Genomic DNA, 21,943 nt, shown 5'->3' with positions numbered 1-21,943 from the left:
TTCTCCAAGGGAGAAAAGACCCAAGTCCTTCAGTCTTTCCTCATAGGGCAGGTTCTCCAGCCCTTTGATCATCTTGGTGGCCCTCCTTGGGACCCTCTCCAGTCTGTCTGCGTCTTTTTTTTTGAACTGTGGGAACCAGAACTGGACACAGTGCTCCAGGTGCGGCCTGCAGGGGTGGCCTCTGTGAGAAGAGGCCAGGGTCTGCCCTGTGCCGGACACAGCTGGTTCCAGCCAGCTAGGCACCGGACTCACCGCAGGCCAAAGCTGAGCAACTCGGCAAAGCTGGTGGCGCCCCTGTGAAAACATGTTTAAGAAAGGGCAAAACGCTGTCCAGGGCAGGTATTTCCCTGCTGCCCGTGGATCCGGCAGGTGGCTCTTTCCTGAAGGAACTTTTTCATCCTGTTTTCTCCCCCTGTCCTGTTGAGGAGGGGCAGTGAGAGAGCAGCTGGGTGGGCCCCTGGCAGCCGGCCAAGGTCAACCCATCACAAAGCCTAAAAGGCAGGTTCCTCCATGTAGAAGTTGAAGGGGGTTGGTGGTTTGAAGAATGATAGTGACTGGGGTAGGAACGGGACGTTTTGGAGATAGGAAAGTCAGGAAGTATCTGGGGATCCAGTCGCTTTGAGGGGGGGAAATTTCAAGAGAAGAAGCCTTCTTTCTGAGCAATAAGAGGTTCTTGTGAGAAAAGGGATCTAGACTCCATTTTTTCTCACTTGGCAATAAAAGCGACAAAGAACTGGAACTCCTGCGTGCAAAGGGATTAAAATGTACAGAGCCTGTTGGATGCTCTGTGTGTGTCTGTGTGTGTGTGTGTGTGTGTTGGAAACCCAGGAACAGCTACAAAGAGGTCGTGGAGTAGATGTGAGCTTGGTCTTGCTAAACTTGATTAAAACAGAGCCTTAGAGAAGGCAATGCCTTGAGGATGTGAAGGGTAAAAGGACAATAAGTAAGGCTTAAATAACTGAGAGCTTATGGGTAAGGCTTGAAGAGAAGACGGGTAAGGGTGGCATTGTAGTGGGTGTCTGCTATAGGCCGCCCGACCAGGAAGAACAAGTGGATGAGGCCCTCTACAGACAGATAGGAGCAGCCTGGCGTTTGCAGGCCCTGGTCCTCACGGGGGACTTCAACCACCCCGATATCTGCTGGAGGGACAACACAGCAGGGCATAAGCAATCTAGGAGGTTCCTGGAGCGCATCGACGACAACTTCCTCACCCAAGTGATAGAGGTGCCAACGAGGAGAGGTGCTCTGCTGGACCTCCTACTGACCGACAAGGAGGGGCTCAGAAGCCTGCAGAGGGTGGAAGCAAGGACGGGTAACCTGGGAGGAATACGGAGACGGTGTCCGAGCATGCAGGGCTGAGGTTAGGAAAGCTGGAATTCCCAACTGGAATTGAATCTGGCAAGGGATGTCAAAGACAACAAGAAGGGCTTCTATAAGTACATAGGTGACAAAAGGAAGGCTATGGAAAATGTGGGCCCTCTGCTGAATGAGGCGGGGGGACCTGGTGACACAGGACATGGAAAAGGCTGTGGGACTGCAGCGGCCCCTTCTCTCCCTTCCCCCCCTGCCGGTACCTGCCGCCCTTTCTCTTCTGTCCTGGGACTTCGGGGTGACCTGCTGAAAGAAAATGGTGTCCACCTGCCACAACTGCAAGGCTGTGGCTGCAACCCAAACGGAAGCACTACAGCCTACCTATGCTGACGTCTCCCCCCAAACAGACCTCCCAAGGACCGATATAGCTGTCTAGACCTCGGGCTGCATGGAGCTCCAGTACCTGGAAGTCCCCCTAGCACCCGAAGGCAGCGGTGGATGTCACAGCTGCAGGCGTGCCCAGCTGGAAGATCTCCTTGGACAAGTAACTATGTTACAAGAGGAGCTCGACAGGCAGCACAGTATCCGGGAACGCGAGCAGGAGATTGATGCGTGGTATTGTACGCTGTCCCAGGCTGAGCGACAGCCTGCCTTAAGGCTGCGCAAGAGGAAGGTAAGCCTGAATCCAACCTCGAGCTGACTGACACAAGTAACTCATGAGATGAAGGAGACCGGACGCTTGTCTGTGCTCGGGGTAGAAGGAAGAACCCTCCCCCGTCTCCTGAGGTGTCCCTACATAACAGACAGGATGCTCTGGGCTTGGAGACTGAAGAGCACGTGAGTAACGGACAGGATCCAGGACAAGCCAACCGTGCAAAGCTGACCCAACCACCCACCCGCATTAGAAGCAGTGCCACCAGAAAAGCACGTAACGTATTAGTAATTGGAGATTCCCTACTGAGAGGCACCGAAGCACCCATTTGCCGTCCAGACGATTTCTCTAGAGAAGTCTGCTGCCTACCAGGAGCTCGCATTCGTGGCGTCACTGAGAGGCTGCCGAGCCTGGTGACCCCTACAGATTATCATCCGCTCCTACTATTCCGTGTAGGGTCTGACGAGGCAACTTAGAACCCTCCCAAGAGACTATATGTCCCTCGGAGCAATGTGAAAAGGATCAGGAGCACAGGCGGTGTTCTCCTCTATCCTCCCAGTCAGAGGAAGGGGTCCAGGAAGGAGGAGACGGATTGAACAGGTGAATGCCTGGCTGCGTAGCTGGTGCCATACTCAAGGTTTTGGCTTCTATGATCATGGATCTACCTTTGAGAAGCTGGGTCTGCTGGGAGCTGATGGGATTCACCTGACCAAGCGGGGCAAGAGGGTCTTGGCCAACAAGCTGGCCAGACTTACAAGGAGGGCTTTAAACTAGACTCAGCAGGGGGAGGGGATGGAGTTTTGAGCAACAGAGAAGAGCCAGGGGCTGCTGATGCGTTAGGAACCAACAGGGGAACACCTGAGAAATGCCGCAGAGGAATTGGGGCTTGATCCTCCAAAAAGGTGACACGGTTGACAGCCCAACTGAAGTGCCTCTATACCAATGCACGGGTAACAAACAGGAGGAGTTGGAAGCCACTGTGCAGAAGGAGCAGAAGGGAGCTGGCAGCTCTTTAAGGACGTTTTTCTTGGAGCACAAGAGCTCTCGATTCCCATGCGTAAGAAATCAGGCAAGGAAGGCAGGAGACCGGCATGGCTGAGTAAGGACCTTCTGGTCGAGCCGAAGCGCAAGAAGGAAATGCATAGGCAGTGGAAGCAGGGACACGCATCCTGGGAAGAATATAGGGATGCTGCCTGGGTGTGTAGGGATGGGATCAGGAAAGCTAAGGCACAGCTGGAGCTGAATTTGGCAAGGGATGTGAAGAACCATAAGAAGGGCTTCTACAGGTGCGTTGGCCAGAAAAGGAAGACTAAAGAAAACGTACACCCCCACCCCCCTCCAATAAAGAAGACAGGAGATCTAGCGACAAGGGACATGGAGAAGGCTGAGGTACTCAACGATTTTTTTTCCTCCGTTTTCACTGGCAATCACTGTTCCCACATCTCTCAAGTCCCTGAACCTCAAGGCAGGGACTGGGGGAACAAAGTCCCTCCCATTGTAGGAAACGATCCGGTTCGAGACCACCTGAGGAACCTGAACATACACAAGTCCTGCACCTGGGGAGGAACAACCCCATGCCCCAGTATATGCTGGAGGCTGACTGGCTGGAAAGCAGCTTTGCAGAAAAGGACGTGGGGGGCTCCTGGTGGACACCAAGTTGAGCATGAGCCGACAATGTGCCCTTGCCGCAAAGAAGGCTAAGGAGATCCTTAGCCCGATATAGAGGAAAGCAGGGTTTATATAAGTTACAATACAGTTGTGTAGACCAATCAAATTGCTCACTGTCCCCGGGGGTGCAGGGCACCACAGACCACCCTTGGGCAGCTTTGGGGGCACTGCCTATTTTTCTAAAAGCCTCCTACCCAGCTTAGCGCAAATCCTATCTTGATCTGCCCTCCAGTGCTGAACACACGCTTTGTATTTTTATTTTCTGCCAGGAGGCGTGCAGCTTAGAAACGTCTGCAATTGAAGTGGGGCTTTCAGGGAACAATTTTGAGGAACTTCTGTTGGTTCTGCGAAATGTTCTGAAAAGTTAAGGCCTGCCCTGCCCTGGCAAAAGCAGTCATTTGACTGGAGGGAGCAGCACCAAAAAGCCACAAGCACGTCATGGGTGGACTTGATGCGTTAATAAATAACAAGAAATAGTACTTCTAGCTACAACAGCCTCTCCTGAGACCTCGTTGCCCGCCCACAGGGTCGCAGCACTACACGGCACGCAGATCCCTCCGCGGACTCGCCCAACGTCTTCTCCCTCCACCCCCAGGTCGGATCCCTCCGCGCCCCGAGGGCACGCAAACTCCCTGAGCCCCGGTAAGCACCAGGTCGACGAGGGCGGACCCGCCAAGGGGGCGGGACAAGCGAAAACGACAGACGAGACAGCCAATCGAGACGCGGGATCGGCCGGCGGCGATCTGGCGGCCCAACGGGCGCCGCGGAGGGCCTGGCCGAGTGGAGGAAGCGCGGGGGCGACAACGGGCCTTGTCGTGGCTGACGAGATTATTGGGGCGCGGGCCGCCCGGCCCGGTGGCGCCACTACTGTCTTCGGAAAGGTCATCGGCAAGGCGCTTCCCCGCCAACGTCATCTACGAGGACGAGGAGGTAGCCGCGGCTTTGCTCTGTGCGCGGTTGCGGTTCCTCTTCCCTTCCCCCCGTCCCCTCCGTCCCCCGGCGCTCGCAGGCCCCCTGAGCCGAGGACCCGTTGCGCGGTGCCCGGGAGCGCGGCAGGGCGGGTGGCGGCGTTGCTGCGGGTGGGTGGAGGGACGGGGGACGGACGGGGCCTCTCTGGGTTGTGGCGCTCTCTACTGCACCATCCCTAAAACATCGCGCTTCTTCGGTGCCCCCCTCCCCCGGCTGCCGCGGCGCGTACTGGGTTGCTGGTGCTGTCCGGCTCGCCTCGGTTCCCAGCCCCGCTGTGTCGTGTGTGCGTGCGTGCGTGCGTGCGTGCGTAGAGGAGGGCCTCTGACGGTAACGCACTTGGTGGCAGCCGCAGACGTTTGCCGCGCCATATCCCTTTGGCGCTGCAAGTCGTGCAAAGTTTGCTGCCGAGGGATGGGAGTGGTCCTGCCTCGTGTAGGATGATAGTCTTGAAACCTTAGATTAAGCACACGCAGTCAATCTCCTCGGGGATTCCGTGTGTGTGTATGTATGTAAACAGCGAACGTCTGAGTAGTGACTGTAATGAGTTAGTTCTGCATAGGAGGAATGCAGGTCTTGATGTGCCTCGTCATAGCATTATAGAGATTTCACAGCCCTGCTGTGCTAGGCTTTAGTTCTGAACCCCCAAACTGGATTATTAAAGCAAAGAATTACAGCTTTTCTTATTTTTCTTAAAAAAAAATAAAATAAAATAAAAAAATCGAGAACCCGGTCATCCTGCAGGCTGCAAAAGCTTCCCAGATCTTGTTTCTGTGGTGAAGTGGGACCGTGATAAACAGCATGCTTGCAAGGTTCACGGACGCTGGCGCACCACAAGGCGCTAGGAACTAGAGCGAGCTGCTTAGACTGTGGGGAAAAAAAATGCAGCCGTTACCTACACGATGTTAACTTTAAGTTAGTATCCCGTGTAATTTTGTTATTAAAATGCTGAAGATTAACAGTTAGGGATGTCTTCTGCTTTTGAAGGCAGGGTTTATGTGCAATCTAGAAGCCAGACTCGTACTATGCACTTGCAGGCTTCCTGTGATTATGCTTTTGTTCAATACTTGAGCTCCCTGTACCGTGGAAAACGAATGGCCGCTGATCTTCCACTTCACTAAATTCTTTGCTGATTCATTGAAGCCATTTGTCTCCTGCCTCTGTGTGGACCACATCGAATAGAAAAACTGCTTAGGAAACGATCAACCCAAATGAAACCATACTGGAGGTCGCTAATCTGAAGTACTGGCCCGTCTCCTTGCCCCCATCATCTTACATGCTGAATCCCACTTCTGGAGGGGCTCTGTAAATACGTTGTATTTTGTGTATAGAAAGTATTAATATCACGTAAGAAAAATCAGCGTTTCGGCTTGTGTTTGGGGTATCTGGTAATCTGCTTCTGTACGAGTTCAGTGGGGCATATTGATTTGCTTAAGCTATTACCTTTCTCTGAAGCCAATTACGTTTTAACTGTTTACTCTTCCTCCAGTGCCTTGCGTTCCGTGATCTTTCACCCCAAGCTCCGACGCTTTTCCTAGTCATGCCTAAGGAGCCAATTATCAGGTTATCTGAAGCGGAAGATTCTGGTGAATCTGTAAGTACTGTGGAAGCTTTCTGTACGCTAAACTGTACCTGTAATTAGTTCCTAATTTACTAGACTCTTTCCCATCCCCCCTTTTCCTCTTGATGGGGCACAGTAGGCTGTTTTGGGTTTTCTGGCGCTATAATCTTTTGCCTCTAGCTTGTAATGGAGTTGAGCTTTTTGACTAAAAGTAGTGATATAAAGCAATGCTCATCCCTGGGTATGTACTTCTGGTGCAAAATGCAGTGTTGTTTTGGAGCGCAGTCTGATGCCTATTGTCACGGTTTAGAGTAAGAGTGGTAGTACTTCTTCTAATACGGAGAAGAGGGCTTGGGGTTTTTGGCAGGTCGGGGGTGAGGAAGGGCAAAGCTGGTTGAGAGGTGCTGGATGCTTCACTTTCAGCTATGCAAGTCAAGTTCAAAGACTTTGTAAACCCACGCAAAAGCAGCCTAAAGTTTATTTTCCACCCGAATTGCTTATGTTGCCTGAAGATATAGTGGGGGCTTTAACCCGGAGACAAACTTAGCTTCTGTGGCTGTTTTGTAGTCCGTTACTGTCTAGCTTGAAAAAAATTGCATGGCTCTTCTTTCCCCCTATAGTGTGCAGAATCGGTCTTTGTAGCTTTGCTTGGAAAATGTCAGTTGCGGCGGGGGCGGACAGACGGTCATTTGAAGCGCAATGGTTGAATTGCTAGGAATTGGCTACCTGGTTTCTCTGGGTGGTTCTCTGCTCTCATTCCTTCCCTTCCTGCCCTCTCCCCTCTTTGTGTGTGGCTTTTTATTTTAGTTATTTATGGTTTTGTACTTCCTTCTCCAGCTTCTTGGGCATTTAATGATTGTTGGCAAGAAGCGTGCTGCTCACCTGGGCCTGACCAATGGATTCCGGATGGTTGCGGATGAAGGGCCCGAGGGTGGGCAGTCTGTCTGTCACGTACATCTACGTATTCTGGGTGGCTGTCAGTTGGGCTGGCCGCCTGGCTAAGATTTTTGCACCGCAAGAGTTGCTGCACGTGTACAAATCGCCACTGAATGGATTTCGTCTGTTGCCCGTCAGTCTAGCCACTGTTGATGTCTAATTTTCTGTGACGTGTGTCTGTGGAAGGTAATAAAAGCTTTGAGCAGCAGTTGCACAATAAAGATTTAGCATGGGGATATCATCTCTGTCTTGTGTGTCTCACTGAGGGAAATAGTTCTGCAAGTTAAAACGGTGTCTCCCCGGAGTGTAAGTATGTGGAATGTTTCAGTCTGTTAACAGTGTTCTAGAGAGAGATAATGATTTGCCCAGTCATTTGAAGCGTGATGCTGGAACCGCTTAGCAGTCTCCTGCGTCTTGTAGGAAGCAAACTCTTAGCGTTTTGGAAGTGGTACGCAAATGTACATAAAGCCAGCGTAGGCTGCTGCTAAAACTTTAGAAAATACTGCATGTGACGCTACAGGCATGCCATACAAGGGTGGTTTTGGCACGGTGCAATGTGTTGGAAGCATCCAACTCCTGTTGGAGCACTTTATCAATGGCCGTGTGCTAAGGCCCCGTTGATATCCCTTTTGTGGTGAGGAGGGATACGGTAGGAGGAAAACAATCGGTCTGAATGGCAGCTGTGGTGCTTCCATAGCACAGTGGAATATCTCTTTTGTCAGTTTGGGTCAGCTGTCCTGGCTCTGTCCCTTCCCAGCCTCTTGCCCACCCCCAGCTTACTGGACTGTGGGGGTGGTTGGAGAGACAGCCTCCATGCTGTGGGAGCACTGCTCAGCAGTAGCCGAAACATTGGTGTGTTATCAACACCCTTCTAGCTACAACTACAAAGCACAGCACTATGAGGGCTGCTATGGGGAAAGTTACCTCCATCCCAGCCAGACCCAAACCAAAACTACATCACAGGGAGATGGCAAACTTCCTTTTTTAATAGCTGTTAAAGAAAGATGGAGATGGGCGTGGGAAAGCAGGGCGATCCTTCGTTGCCCTCGAACACTATGTTACTGAGGCCTCTGAGACGCCCACTGGAAGGCGTCTTCACCTCTTCTATAGCCCCAAGCGATCAGGTGAAGTTTGGTGACACGGGCGTGTGAGTAACCCAAGGACTTCACCTTTATTTAATCTTCCCGGGGAAGAGATGGAAATGATTTACCTGAAGTAGCTGGAAACTGACATGTGATGTTTCCTTGAAACTGCACTGGTGCAGCGTTTGCTTACTGAATGATTGAGCTAGGTATCATCTATTGTTCTGTCTGTGTAAACGCCCTAAGGTATCTAGAAGGTGTTCCCGCTTCTGGAGGCGGGGGAATTTTGAAGCAGCTAGGTATGGCTTATACATTCAGAGAGACTGGGTGATTACCATAGGTTTTAGAAGTCTGTGGCGCCTGGTGGAATTTATGTCTCGCCTCGCAGGCGACGTTGCCGATCCTTTGCTCCAAACCAGAGAGAGCAAAGGGTTATTAAGCAGCGATCCACTGAAGAATCGTAGAATCCTAGAGCAGCCCAGGTGGGGAGGGACCTCGAAAGATCATCTGGTCCAACCTTTTTGTGGGAAAGGGAGCCTAGATGGGATTATCTAGCACCCTGTCCAATTGCATCTTGAAAACCTCCAGCGATGGGGACTCTACCGCGTCCCTGGGGAGGCTGTTCCAGTGGATGATTGTTCTCACTGTAAAAAAACCCCACCAATATCTGTCTTGTATCGAGGTGAAACCTCTCTCCTGGTGCAACTTGTACCCGTTGCCCTCGTCTTCTCCATGTGGCTCCTTGTGAAGAGAGAGCCTCCGTCCTCTTTGTAGCCACCCTTTAAGTACAGGAATACTGTGATGAGGCCCCCCCTGAGCCTTCTCTTCTCCAAGGGAGAAAAGACCCAAGTCCTTCAGTCTTTCCTCATAGGGCAGGTTCTCCAGCCCTTTGATCATCTTGGTGGCCCTCCTTGGGACCCTCTCCAGTCTGTCTGGGTCTTTTTTTTGAACTGTGGGAACCAGAACTGGACACAGTGCTCCAGGTGCGGCCTGCAGGGGTGGCCTCTGTGAGAAGAGGCCAGGGTCTGCCCTGTGCCGGACACAGCTGGTTCCAGCCAGCTAGGCACCGGACTCACCGCAGGCCAAAGCTGAGCAACTCGGCAAAGCTGGTGGCGCCCCTGTGAAAAACATGTTTAAGAAAGGGCAAAACGCTGTCCGGGGCAGGTATTTCCCTGCTGCCCGTGGATCCGGCAGGTGGCTCTTTCCTGAAGGAACTTTTTCATCCTGTTTTCTCCCCTGTCCTGTTGAGGAGGGGCAGTGAGAGAGCAGCTGGGTGGGCCCTGGCAGCCGGCCAAGGTCAACCCATCACAAAGCCTAAAAGGCAGGTTCCTCCATGTAGAAGATGAAGGGGGTTGGTGGTTTGAAGAATGATAGTGACTGGGGTAGGAACGGGACGTTTTGGAGATAGGAAAGTCGGGAAGTATCTGGGGATCCAGTCGCTTTGAGGGGGGGAAATTTCAAGAGAAGAAGCCTTCTTTCTGAGCAATAAGAGGTTCTTGTGAGAAAAGGGATCTAGACTCCATTTTTTCTCACTTGGCAATAAAAGCGACAAAGAACTGGAACTCCTGCGTGCAAAGGGATTAAAATGTACAGAGCCTGTTGGATGCTCTGTGTGTGTGTGTGTGTGTTGGAAACCCAGGAACAGCTATAAAGAGGTCGTGGAGTAGATGTGAGCTTGGTCTTGCTAAACTTGATTAAAACAGAGCCTTAGAGAAGGCAATGCCTTGAGGATGTGAAGGGTTAAAAGGACAATAAGTAAGGCTGGAGATGTAGTTCCTGACCCTTTTGTCGGGAAGGATTAGGACTGAATGTTGATTTGACTGAAGCGCAGGTACCAATCCATCTTCTATAACTGAAATTTCAGTAGCAAAGGAGACCCAAAGCTGAGAATTGGGCACCAATGATGCTTTTGATACCGTCCAGGTGTCGCAGGAGAAGAGTCAGAGATCACTCAGACAGATCTGATCGAGTAGTTAGTTTATTGAGTTCTAATCGGTAAATTTAGGTATGTAAAATATTTAATAAGTACAGATGGATTGGCGGCCAATACTCTGCTATTTACTACACTTAAAGTTAGTATGGGATACAGAGAGTATCACGTAAGCTTACTATACGTATCTTAAATGTTACGTGCATGCAAAAAAATGTCACTTACCAACCCATCGATGCCTGGTGTCAGGTAAGGGATCTCTCGGCCTCGAGGGGTAACCTTGAGAGGCGTCCCTACTCAAGGGGAGATCACTGCCGCGCAGCCAGCTGCTATGGAGGGAGAGCTCAACGGACCCTGATGGCTGCACATATTTATAGCGTAAAGTGGTTGACTCGTAGTCAGATTTTCTGCTGCGTTCATGCAGTTTCGGCCGCTTATCAGCCCAGTCTCCAGCCAAACCGGTTTGTTGGTTTTGGTGCTGGGTTCTCGCCGATAGCCTCACGCACTAGGATTAACTTTGGTTAGGCCTACTTGTTGAGCATCTGCCTGGGCCACAGGTCAGTTAGTTGAAGCAGGAGGAGCGCATCCGTCACACCAGGTTTCCCCTAGCAATGACCCCAGAGCTCTGAGGGCGGTAGTCAAGGGCATGGGGGCCCAGGTGGTGTTCTCCTCAGTCCTGCCGGTGAGGGGAAAGGGTGGGAGGAGGAGGGCACTGATAATGCGGGTCAATAATTGGCTGCGGAGCTGGTGCTGGCGACAGGGTTTTGGGTTCTATGACCATGGGACCCTGTTTGTGGATCAGCGTCTGCTTGGGAGAGAGGGGATCCACCTCACTAAGCGGGGCAAAGGTATTTTTGCCAGTAGGATAGCTGACCTCATTAGGAGGGCTTTAAACTAAGACTGAGGGGGGAGGGAGAGAGTAACCAGCAGCCCTGTGAGGGAGTGACGGACAGGGTCACTGAGCAAAGGGCAGGGGGTGATGTGATGGGAAGGGGTCACAAAATCAACAAAACGGGGCTTAAGCAGGGTCACCTCCAGCATTTGCATGTAAGCAAGGAAGTGCCTACAAGGCACCATTATGGAGAATCCCCAAAACCCTTTCTAGGGAGTCAACGTGCCGGGGTGCCTCTCTGAAGTGCCTGTACGCTAACGCACGCAGTATGGGGAATAAGCGTGAGGAGTCAGAGATGCGTGTGCAGTTGCAGGGCTACGATCTTGTTGGGATCACGGAGACGTGGTGGGATGGCTCCCGTGACTGGAGCGTTGCAATGGAGGGCTACGGGCAGGCTTTAGGAAGGACAGGCCGGGAAGATGAGGAGGGGGAGTGGCCCTTTTATGTGAGAGAACAGCTGGAATGCATGGAGCCCTGGCTGGGGAGGGCTGATGAGCCAACTGAGAGCTTATGGGTAAGGCTTGAAGAGAAGACGGGTAAGGGTGGCATTGTAGTGGGTGTCTGCTATAGGCCGCCTGACCAGGAAGAACAAGTGGATGAGGCCCTCTACAGACAGATAGGAGCAGCCTGGCGTTTGCAGGCCCTGGTCCTCACGGGGGACTTCAACCACCCCGATATCTGCTGGAGGGACAACACAGCAGGGCATAAGCAATCTAGGAGGTTCCTGGAGCGCGTCGACGACAACTTCCTCACCCAAGTGACAGAGGTGCCAACGACGAGAGGTGCTCTGCTGGACCTCCTACTGACCGACAAGGAGGGGCTCGTTGGGGATGTGAAGGTCAAAGGCAGCCTTGGCTGCAGTGACCATGAGATGGTGGAGTTCAGGATCCCGAGAGGAGGGTAAAAAGCAAGCTCACAGCCCTGGACTTGAGGAGAGCCGACTCTGGCCTCTTCAGGGATCTGCTTGGAAGTGTCCCGTGGGATAGCATCCCCTGGAGGGAAGAGGGGCCCAAGAAAGCTGGTTAACCTTGGAGGGTCGCCTCCTCCAAGCTCAAGAGCGGTCCATCCCAACGAGCAGGAAGTCGGGCAAAAATGCCAGGAGGCCTGCGTGGATGAGCAAGGAGCTCCTGGCCAAGCTCAAGCACAAAAAGGAAGCCTGCAGAGGGTGGAAGCAAGGACGGGTAACCTGGGAGGAATACGGAGACGGTGTCCGAGCATGCAGGGCTGAGGTTAGGAAAGCTGGAATTCCCAACTGGAATTGAATCTGGCAAGGGATGTCAAAGACAACAAGAAGGGCTTCTATAAGTACATGGGTGACAAAAGGAAGGCTATGGAAAATGTGGGCCCTCTGCTGAATGAGGCGGGGGGACCTGGTGACACAGGACATGGAAAAGGCTGTGGGACTGCAGCGGCCCCTTCTCTCCCTTCCCCCCCTGCTGGTACCTGCCGCCCTTTCTCTTCTGTCCTGGGACTTCGGGGTGACCTGCTGAAAGAAATGTCACCTGCCTGCCATATCACACCGAAGTCCAATCCTGTTCTGCCGACTGAGCGGACTTTGCATCATCCCTCCTGCCCAGACAGACTGTTACGATAGATGGAGCTCAAAGTCATGGACTGAATGAACTCAACAGACATTTGATAGAGATGGCCCATAGACCGCGGGAATGATATCTGTGTGTATATATTAAAAGACAGGAAAGGTGATGGTGATTAATTGGAAATGTATTGGAAAGTGTGGGATCTGGGCATGATGTAAATGTTATAGAATAAGGGGTGGATATTGTCCTGGTTTTGGCAGGCAGGTGACATTGGGCGCAGCAGGAGGATGGTGTGTGGTGTCGGATTGTTGCATGCTGAAGTCAGTCCTGGTTCCATCACTACTGCACTTCACTCAGTTTTGTCAAAGTTCATTCTTCATTAATCTAAGTAATTCTTACTGTAATACCATTAATATAGCACATAACAGTTATAATAATGATGACATACAGTGGCAGGATTATATAGCAATTAATAGCATACAATTTAATCTATTGGCTGTTCTCACCTAAAATCAAATCCCCTTGAGGCACACATCGGACTTCCCCATCCTTCCGCATCACCCACCAAGTGCACCCAGGCCCTTGAGCAAAAGCAATCCCAGGAATGGGTTTGCCTTTGCCTGAGGCAGGAGTAACACAAACTGTTTTCCCTAGCATATTTTTTATGTGCACTACAGGGACTTTATCCCCTTCTACAGTATGTAAAAGTTCTGATTGGGCAGGGCCAGCTCGATTGACAGATCCTCTAGTGTTGACTAACCAGGTGGCCTTTGCTAGATGTGTATCCCAATGTTTGAAAGTCCCACCACCCATTGCTCTCAATGTAGTCTTTAACAGTCCATTGTATCGCTCGATTTTTCCGGAGGCTGGTGCATGATAGGGGATGTGATACACCCACTCAATGCCGTGCTCTTTGGCCCAGGTGTCTATGAGATTGTTCTGGAAATGAGTCCCGTTGTCTGACTCAATTCTTTCTGGGGTACCGTGTCGCCATAAGATTTGCTTTTCAAGGCCCAGGATAGTGTTCCGGGCGATGGCATGGGGCACGGGATATGTTTCCAGCCAGCCGGTGGTTGCTTCCACCATTGTAAGCAGATGGCGCTTACCTTGACGGGTTTGTGGGAGTGTGATGTAGTCAATCTGCCAGGCCTCTCCATATTTGTATTTCAGCCATCGTCCTCCATACCAAAGAGGCTTTAACCGCTTGGCTTGCTTGATTGCAGCGCATGTTTCACATTCATGGATAACCTGTGCGATAGTGTCCATGGTCAGGTCCACCCCTCGATCATGAGCCCATCTATATGTTGCATCTCTTCCCTGATGGCCTGAGGTGTCGTGGGCCCACCGAGCTAAAAATAATTCACCCTTATGCTGCCAATCCAGATCCACCTGAGCTACTTCAATCCTAGCAGCCTTGTCTACCTGTTGATTGTTTTGATGTTTTTCAGTGGCCTGACTCTTAGGTACGTGGGCATCTACATGACGTACTTTCACAACCAGGTTCTCTAGCCGGGCAGCAATATCTTGCCACAATGCGGCAGCCCAGATGGGTTTACCTCTGCGTTGCCAGTTACTCTGCTTCCATTGTTGCACCCAGCCCCACAGGGCATTTGCCACCATCCATGAGTCAGTATAGAGATAAAGTATTGGCCATTTTTCTCGTTCAGCAATGTCTAAAGCCAGCTGGATGGCTTTCACCTCTGCAAACTGACTCGATTCACCTTCTCCTTCTGCAGTTTCTGCAACTTGTCGTATAGGACTCCATACAGCCGCCTTCCACCTCCGATGCTTTCCTACAATGCAACAGGACCCATCAGTGAACAGGGCATATTGCCTCTCATTTTCTGGCAGTTTATTATACAGTGGGGCCTCTTCAGCATGCATCACCTCCTCCTCTGGCGATATTCCAACATCTTTGCCTTCTGGCCAGTCTGTGATCACTTCCAGAATTCCTGGGCGACTGGGGTTTCCTACTCGACTTCATTGTGTGATCAGTGCAACCCACTTACTCCATGTAGCATCAGTTGCATGATGTGTAGAAGGGACCTTCCCTTTGAACATCCAGCCCAGCACCGGCAGTCGGGGTGCTAATAGGAGCTGTGTTTCAGTACCAACCACTTCTGAAGCAGCTCAAACTCCTTCATACGCTGCTAATATCTCCTTTTCATGTGGAGTATAGCGGGCCTCAGATCCTCGATATCCCCAACTCCAAAACCCTAGAGGTCGACCTCGGGTCTCCCCTGGTGCTTTCTGCCAGAGACTCCAGGTAGGGCCATTCTCCCCGGCTGCGGTGTAGAGCACATTTTGAACATCTGGTCCTGCCCGGACTGGCCCAAGGGCTACTGCATGAACTATCTCCTGTTTAATCTGTTCAAAGGCTTGTTGTTGTTCAGGGCCCCATTTAAAATCGTTCTTCTTCTGGGTCACTTGATAGAGAGGGCTTACAATCAGACTATAATTTGGAATATGCATTCTCCAAAAACCTACAACACCTAAGAAAGCTTGCGTTTCCTGTTTACTAGTTGGTGGAGACATAGCTGCTATTTTGTTGATCACATCCATTGGGATGTGATGATGTCCATCTTGCCATTTTATTCCTAAACACTGAATCTCCTGTGCGGGTCCCTTCACCTTACTCTGGTTTATGGCAAAACCGGCTTTCAGAAGGATTTGGATTATTTTCTCCCCTTTCTCAAAAACTTCTTCTGCTGTGTTGCCCCATACGATGATGTCATCAGTGTATTGCAGGTGTTCTGGAGCTCCACCTTTTTCCAGTGCATTCTGGATTAGTCCATGGCAAATGGTGGGGCTGTGTTTCCACCCCTGGGGCAGTCTATTCCAAGTGTACTGGACGCCCCTCCAAGTGAAAGCAAACTGTGGCTGGCACTCTGCTGCCAAAGGGATTGAGAAAAATGCATTAGCAATATCAGTTGTGGCGTACCACTTGGCTGCTTTTGACTCCAGTTCATATTGAAGTTCTAGCATGTCTGGCACGGCAGCACTCAGCAGCGGTGTGACTTCATTCAGGCCACGATAGTCTACTGTTAGTCTCCATTCTCCATTAGACTTTCGCACTGGCCAAATGGGGCTGTTAAAGGGTGAGCGAGTCCTGCTGATCACCCCTTGGCTCTCCAGTTGACGAATCAGCACATGGATGGGAATCAGGGAGTCTCGGTTGGTGCGATATTGCCACCGGTGCACCCTTGTGGTAGCGATCGGCACCTGTTGCTCTTCAACCCTCAGCAACCCCACAACCGAAGGGTCCTCAGAGAGACCGGGCAAGGTGGACAACTGTTCAATTCCCTCTGTCTCCAAGGCAGCTATACCAAAGGCCCACCGATACCCCTTTGGGTCCTTGAAATACCCTCTCCTGAGATAGTCTATGCCAAGGATGCATGGGGCCTCTGGGCCAGTCACAATGGGGTGTTTCTGCCACTCATTCCCAGTTAGGCTTATTTCAGCCTCCAATATAGTTAGCTGTTGAGATCCCCCTGTCACTCCAGAAATACAAATAGGTTCTACCCCTTTATAGCTTGATGGAATTAGAGTACACTGTGCACCGGTGTCCACTAGGGCTTTATACTCCTGTGGGTCTGATGTGCCAGGCCATCGAATCCACACAGTCCAGTAAACCCCGTTGTCCCTCTCCTCCGCCTGGCTGGAGGCAGGGCCCCTCTAGTCCTGGTCATAGGATTCTCCACTCACTCTTTGTAAAGATGGATTAGAATTCCTTCTCATAGGATCAGGAGTAAGATCAGCCCTTCCACTCTGTCGGCCACACCGCTCACAGTGCTCACTGGAGCCTGAAGCAGCAATTTTCCTGGAAGAACCCTCATGTGTGTTTGTTTTTCCTTTCAATTCACGTACCCGTGCATCTAGGACCGAGGTAGGTTTTCCATCCCACTTCCTCATATCCTCTCCATGTTCATGCAGGTAAAACCACAGGATACCCCGTGGTGTGTACCTTCTATCTCCTCTCTCTTGAGCAGAGGGATGCTTATTCCTAATAGCTGAGATATTGGTCCGTGCAGGTGGGAGGCAGAACTTATCCTCAAATTGCTGGAACTCTTGGGACAGTTTCTCGGCTATTATGTCTGGCAGTTTCTCCACAGCCGCGACGAGGGAGGAAGTGAGACTTTCTTCATATTGCCAGAGTCGGCGAGCCAATTCATCTACTGTTGGTCCCTCCTCATCTTTCCAGTCCATTACTGCCAATGCATTGGCATACGACAATGGTGCGCTTCGTACAAACTTCCACCACATGGGTCGTGTGCATTGAACTTCATCTGGATCTGTGGGTAACCGCCCATCGTCTGGGTCATAATAAACCACCTCCCGCACGGCTAATTCCCTCAGGTACTGGATACCTCTCTCCATGGTGGTCCACTTGCCTGGGTGACATACAACATCTTCCTTGAAGGGGTACCTTTCCCTCACACCTGACAGAAGTCGCCTCCAGAGGCTGAGGGCTTGTGTCTTTTTTCCAATCGCCTTGTCAATACCCCCTTCCCTAGAAAGGGATCCCAACTGCTTGGCCTCCTTACCCTCTAATTCCAAGCTACTGGCCCCATTATCCCAGCATCGGAGCAACCAGGTGATGATGTGCTCGCCTGGATGACGGCTGAAATCTTTTCGCATATCTCGCAGCTCACTCGGGGATAGGGATCGAGTGATTATCTCCGGTTCTGCCTCTTCCTCCTGTTCTCGTGATGGCCCTGCTTCACCTTCATCCTTCGCTAAGCGAGCTGTCTTTTTTGAGTATTTCTTCTTCTGTACAGGGGCAACTGATACTGGCATGGGTTGGTTCTCTGGTTCAGCTGCAGTGCCTGTCACAGGCGTTGCAGTAACCGTAGTACCTGTTGCTGGGGTCGGAGGGGCTGCAGTGTCTGTCACGGGGGTCGAAGTGGCTGCAGTGTCTGTCACGGGGGTCGGAGTAGCTGCAGCACCTGTCACGGGGGTCGGAGTGGCTGCAGCGTCTGTTGCTGGGGTCGGAGTGGCTGCAGTGCCTGTCGCCGGGGCTGGAGGGGCTGCAGTGGCTGTCATCTTGTTGTCAGATCCAGAGACCTTCGCTTCCCCTTGAATAATGTTAAACAGAGCTCGGTAGGCATGAGCCAGGCCCCAGCACATTGCAGTGATTTGTGTCTCCCTGGAATTGTCGGGGTGACAGCATACTTTTTCCAAATGTTCTACTAGTTTTTCAGGATTCTGCACTTGTTCAAGGGTGAAGTTCCAAAACGCTGGAGGTGCCCACCGTCCTAGGCATTTACTCATGCTACCCCACACACCCTGCCACTCATAACTCTGCAGCTTTGGGGCAGATCTCTTTGGGGCAGATCTCCTAAATAGTTGTTTAACCCTAAACAACACCTGGACCACATTCAGGAACAAGCTAGTTCCTAGCAATAGGACCATGTTAGTTTCAACATTCCAAGGATATTCAAAATTTTCAAAATTCTCAAACACTACTGTAATTAGCCTGGAGGAGGAGGGGAAGGTGAAGGAAGGTGTCTCCCCCATAGATTGGCTCTCCGAGGAGAAAAGGTAAAGGGTGTAATTATTAATAGTTTCCGCTAGATAGCTCCCGAAGTACGGAGATAACGGCAATGCTGAGTACAAATACCGGATTAGTCCCACAACTGATAATTTTATTGTACCATAAACCAGTGTTACATAGTAAAGCAAAGCGAAAACCTTAATCCACCTCACCTTATGGGTGATAAGCAGCAGCACAGGGACTATATACGGCAAGTGAGGAGATACATAACAAAACTCTAAGAACGAATGCCACAACTCTAAGAGCCAATAACCCAACATTGTGACCAGCGACCACTAAACTAATACAATACAACAAATAACAAATTCGTTTTAACACGCTCTGGTCAGATCTGTTGTTATCTCAACCCTTTACGCCCCACGTTGGGCGCCAAAAGGCTGTCGTGGTTTAACCCCAGTCAGCAACTCAGCACCACGCAGCCGCTTCCCCCTTCCCCCTCCCAGTGGGGTGAGGAGGAGGAAAGAGGGGAAAAAAAAGTAAAACTCGAGGGTTGAGATAAGAACAGTTTAATAACTAAAGTAAAATATAATACTAACAATAGTAATAATGAAATATAATAATAATAATAGTAATGAAAAGGAATATAACAAAAGAGGAGGGGGAGGAAGGGAAAAACAAACAAACAAACAAAAAAAACCCCACCAGTGATGCACAATGCAATTGCTCACCACCCGCTGACCGATGCCCAGTTAGTTCCCGAGCCACGATCCGCGCCGCCCGGCCAACTCCCCCCTGTTTATATACTGGGCATGACATTCCATGGTATGGAATACCCTTTGGCTAGTTCAGGTCAGCTGCCCCAGCTATGCTCCCTCCCAGCTTCTTGCACACCTGCTTGCTGGCAGAGCATGGGAAACTGAAAAGTCCTTGGCTTAAGATAAGCGCTACTTAGCAACAACTAAAACATCGGAGTGTTATCAACATCATTCTCACACTAAATCCAAAACACAGCACTGTACCAGCTACTAAGAAGAGAGTTAACTCTGTCCCAGCCGAAACCAGGACACAGACACCCACTACAATGCCACCCTTACCCGTCTTCTCTTCAGGCCTTACCCATAAGCTCTCAGTTGGCTCATCAGCCCTCCCCAGCCAGGGCTCCATGCATTCCAGCTGTTCTCTCACATAAAAGGGCCACTCCCCCTCCTCATCTTCCCGGCCTGTCCTTCCTAAAGCCTGCCCGTAGCCCTCCATTGCAACGCTCCAGTCACGGGAGCCATCCCACCACGTCTCCGTGATCCCAACAAGATCGTAGCCCTGCAACTGCACACGCATCTCTGACTCCTCACGCTTATTCCCCATACTGCGTGCGTTAGCGTACAGGCACTTCAGAGAGGCACCCCGGCACGTTGACTCCCTAGAAAGGGTTTTGGGGATTTCTCCATAATGGTGCCTTGTAGGCACTTCCTTGCTTACATGCAAATGCTGGAGGTGACCCTGCTTAAGCCCCGTTTTGTTGATTTTGTGACCCCTTCCCGTCACATCACCCCCTGCCCTTTGCTCAGTGACCCTGTCCGTCACTCCCTCACAGGGCTGCTGGTTACTCTCTCCCTCCCCCCTCAGTCTTAGTTTAAAGCCCTCCTAATGAGGTCAGCTATCCTACTGGCAAAAATACCTTTGCCCCGCTTAGTGAGGTGGATCCCCTCTCTCCCAAGCAGACGCTGATCCACAAACAGGGTCCCATGGTCATAGAACCCAAAACCCTGTCGCCAGCACCAGCTCCGCAGCCAATTATTGACCCGCATTATCAGTGCCCTCCTCCTCCCACCCTTTCCCCTCACCGGCAGGACTGAGGAGAACACCACCTGGGCCCCCATGCCCTTGACTACCGCCCTCAGAGCTCTGGGGTCATTGCTAGGGGAAACCTGGTGTGACGGATGCGCTCCTCCTGCTTCAACTAACTGACCTGTGGCCCAGGCAGATGCTCAACAAGTAGGCCTACCAAAGTTAATCCTAGTGCGTGAGGCTATCGGCGAGAACCCAGCACCCAAAACCAACAAACCGGTTTGGCTGGAGACTGGGCTGATAAGCGGGCCGAAACTGCATGAACGCAGCAGAAAATCTGACTACGAGTCAACCACTTTACGCTATAAATATGTGCAGCCATCAGGGTCCGTTGAGCTCTCCCTCCATAGCAGCTGGCTGCACGGCGGTGATCTCCCCTTGAGTAGGGACGCCTCTCAAGGTTACCCCTCGAGGCCGAGAGATCCCTTACCTGACACCAGGCATCGATGGGTTGGTAAGTGACATTTTTTTGCATGCACGTAACATTTGAGATACGTATAGTAAGCTTACGCGATACTCTCTGTATCCCATACTAACTTTAAGTGTAGTAAATAGCAGAGTATTGGCCGCCAATCCATCTGTACTTATTAAATATTTTACATACCTAAATTTACCGATTAGAACTCAATAAACTAACTACTCGATCAGATCTGTCTGAGTGATCTCTGACTCTTCTCCTGCGACACCTGGACGGTATCCAAAAGCATCATTGGTGCCCAATTCTCAGCTTTGGGTCTCCTTTGCTACTGAAATCTCAGTTATAGAAGACGGATTGGTACCTGCGCTTCAGTCAAATCAACATTCAGTCCTAATCCTTCCCGACAAAAGGGTCAGGAACTACATCTCCAGCCTTACTTATTGTCCTTTTAACCCTTCACATCCTCAAGGCATTGCCTTCTCTAAGGCTCTGTTTTAATCAAGTTTAGCAAGACCAAGCTCACATCTACTCCACGACCTCTTTATAGCTGTTCCTGGGTTTCCAACACACACACACACACACACGCACACAGACACAGAGCATCCAACAGGCTCTGTACATTTTAATCCCTTTGCACGCAGGAGTTCCAGTTCTTTGTCGCTTTTATTGCCAAGTGAGAAAAAATGGAGTCTAGATCCCTTTTCTCACAAGAACCTCTTATTGCTCAGAAAGAAGGCTTCTTCTCTTGAAATTTCCCCCCCTCAAAGCGACTGGATCCCCAGATACTTCCCAACTTTCCTATCTCCAAAACATCCCGTTCCTACCCCAGTCACTATCATTCTTCAAACCACCAACCCCCTTCATCTTCTACATGGAGGAACCTGCCTTTTAGGCTTTGTGATGGGTTGACCTTGGCCGGCTGCCAGGGCCCACCCAGCTGCTCTCTCACTGCCCCTCCTCAACAGGACAGGGGGAGAAAACAGGATGAAAAAGTTCCTTCAGGAAAGAGCCACCTGCCGGATCCACGGGCAGCAGGGAAATACCTGCCACCGGACAGCGTTTTGCCCTTTCTTAAACATGTTTTCACAGGGGCGCCACCAGCTTTGCCGAGTTTGCTCAGCTTTGGCCTGCGGTGAGTCCGGTGCCTAGCTGGCTGGAACCAGCTGTGTCCGGCACATGGCAGACCCTGGCCTCTTCTCACAGAGGCCACCCCTGCAGGCCGCACCTGGAGCACTGTGTCCAGTTCTGGTTCCCACAGTTCAAAAAAAAAGACGCAGACAGACTGGAGAGGGTCCCAAGGAGGGCCACCAAGATGATCAAAGGGCTGGAGAACCTGCCCTATGAGGAAAGACTGAAGGACTTGGGTCTTTTCTCCCTTGGAGAAGAGAAGGCTCGGGGGGGGCCTCATCACAGTATTCCTGTACTTAAAGGGTGGCTACAAAGAGGACGGAGGCTCTCTCTTCACAAGGAGCCACATGGAGAAGACGAGGGGCAACGGGTACAAGTTGCACCAGGAGAGAAGTTTCACCTCGATACAAGACAGATATTGGTGGGGTTTTTTTACAGTGAGAACAATCATCCACTGGAACAGCCTCCCCAGGGATGTGGTAGAGTCCCCATCGCTGGAGGTTTTCAAGATGCAATTGGACA

At 51.2% G+C, this 21,943-nt stretch overlaps 1 pseudogene; it reads left to right on the top strand.

Moving 5' to 3' along the window:
- The first annotated feature begins 1,759 nt into the window (after positions 1 to 1,759).
- On the top strand, positions 1,760 to 7,335 carry LOC127028072 (adenosine 5'-monophosphoramidase HINT2-like; annotated as a pseudogene).
- Positions 7,336 to 21,943: the final 14,608 nt, after the last annotated feature.

The sequence above is a fragment of the Gymnogyps californianus genome, unplaced genomic scaffold, assembly GCF_018139145.2.
Source record: "Gymnogyps californianus isolate 813 unplaced genomic scaffold, ASM1813914v2 HiC_scaffold_173, whole genome shotgun sequence".
In the NCBI taxonomy this organism is placed as follows: Eukaryota; Metazoa; Chordata; class Aves; order Accipitriformes; family Cathartidae; genus Gymnogyps; species Gymnogyps californianus.
The sequence above is the reverse complement of the archived record's forward strand: the minus strand, read 5'-3'. Positions and strand labels throughout refer to the sequence as shown.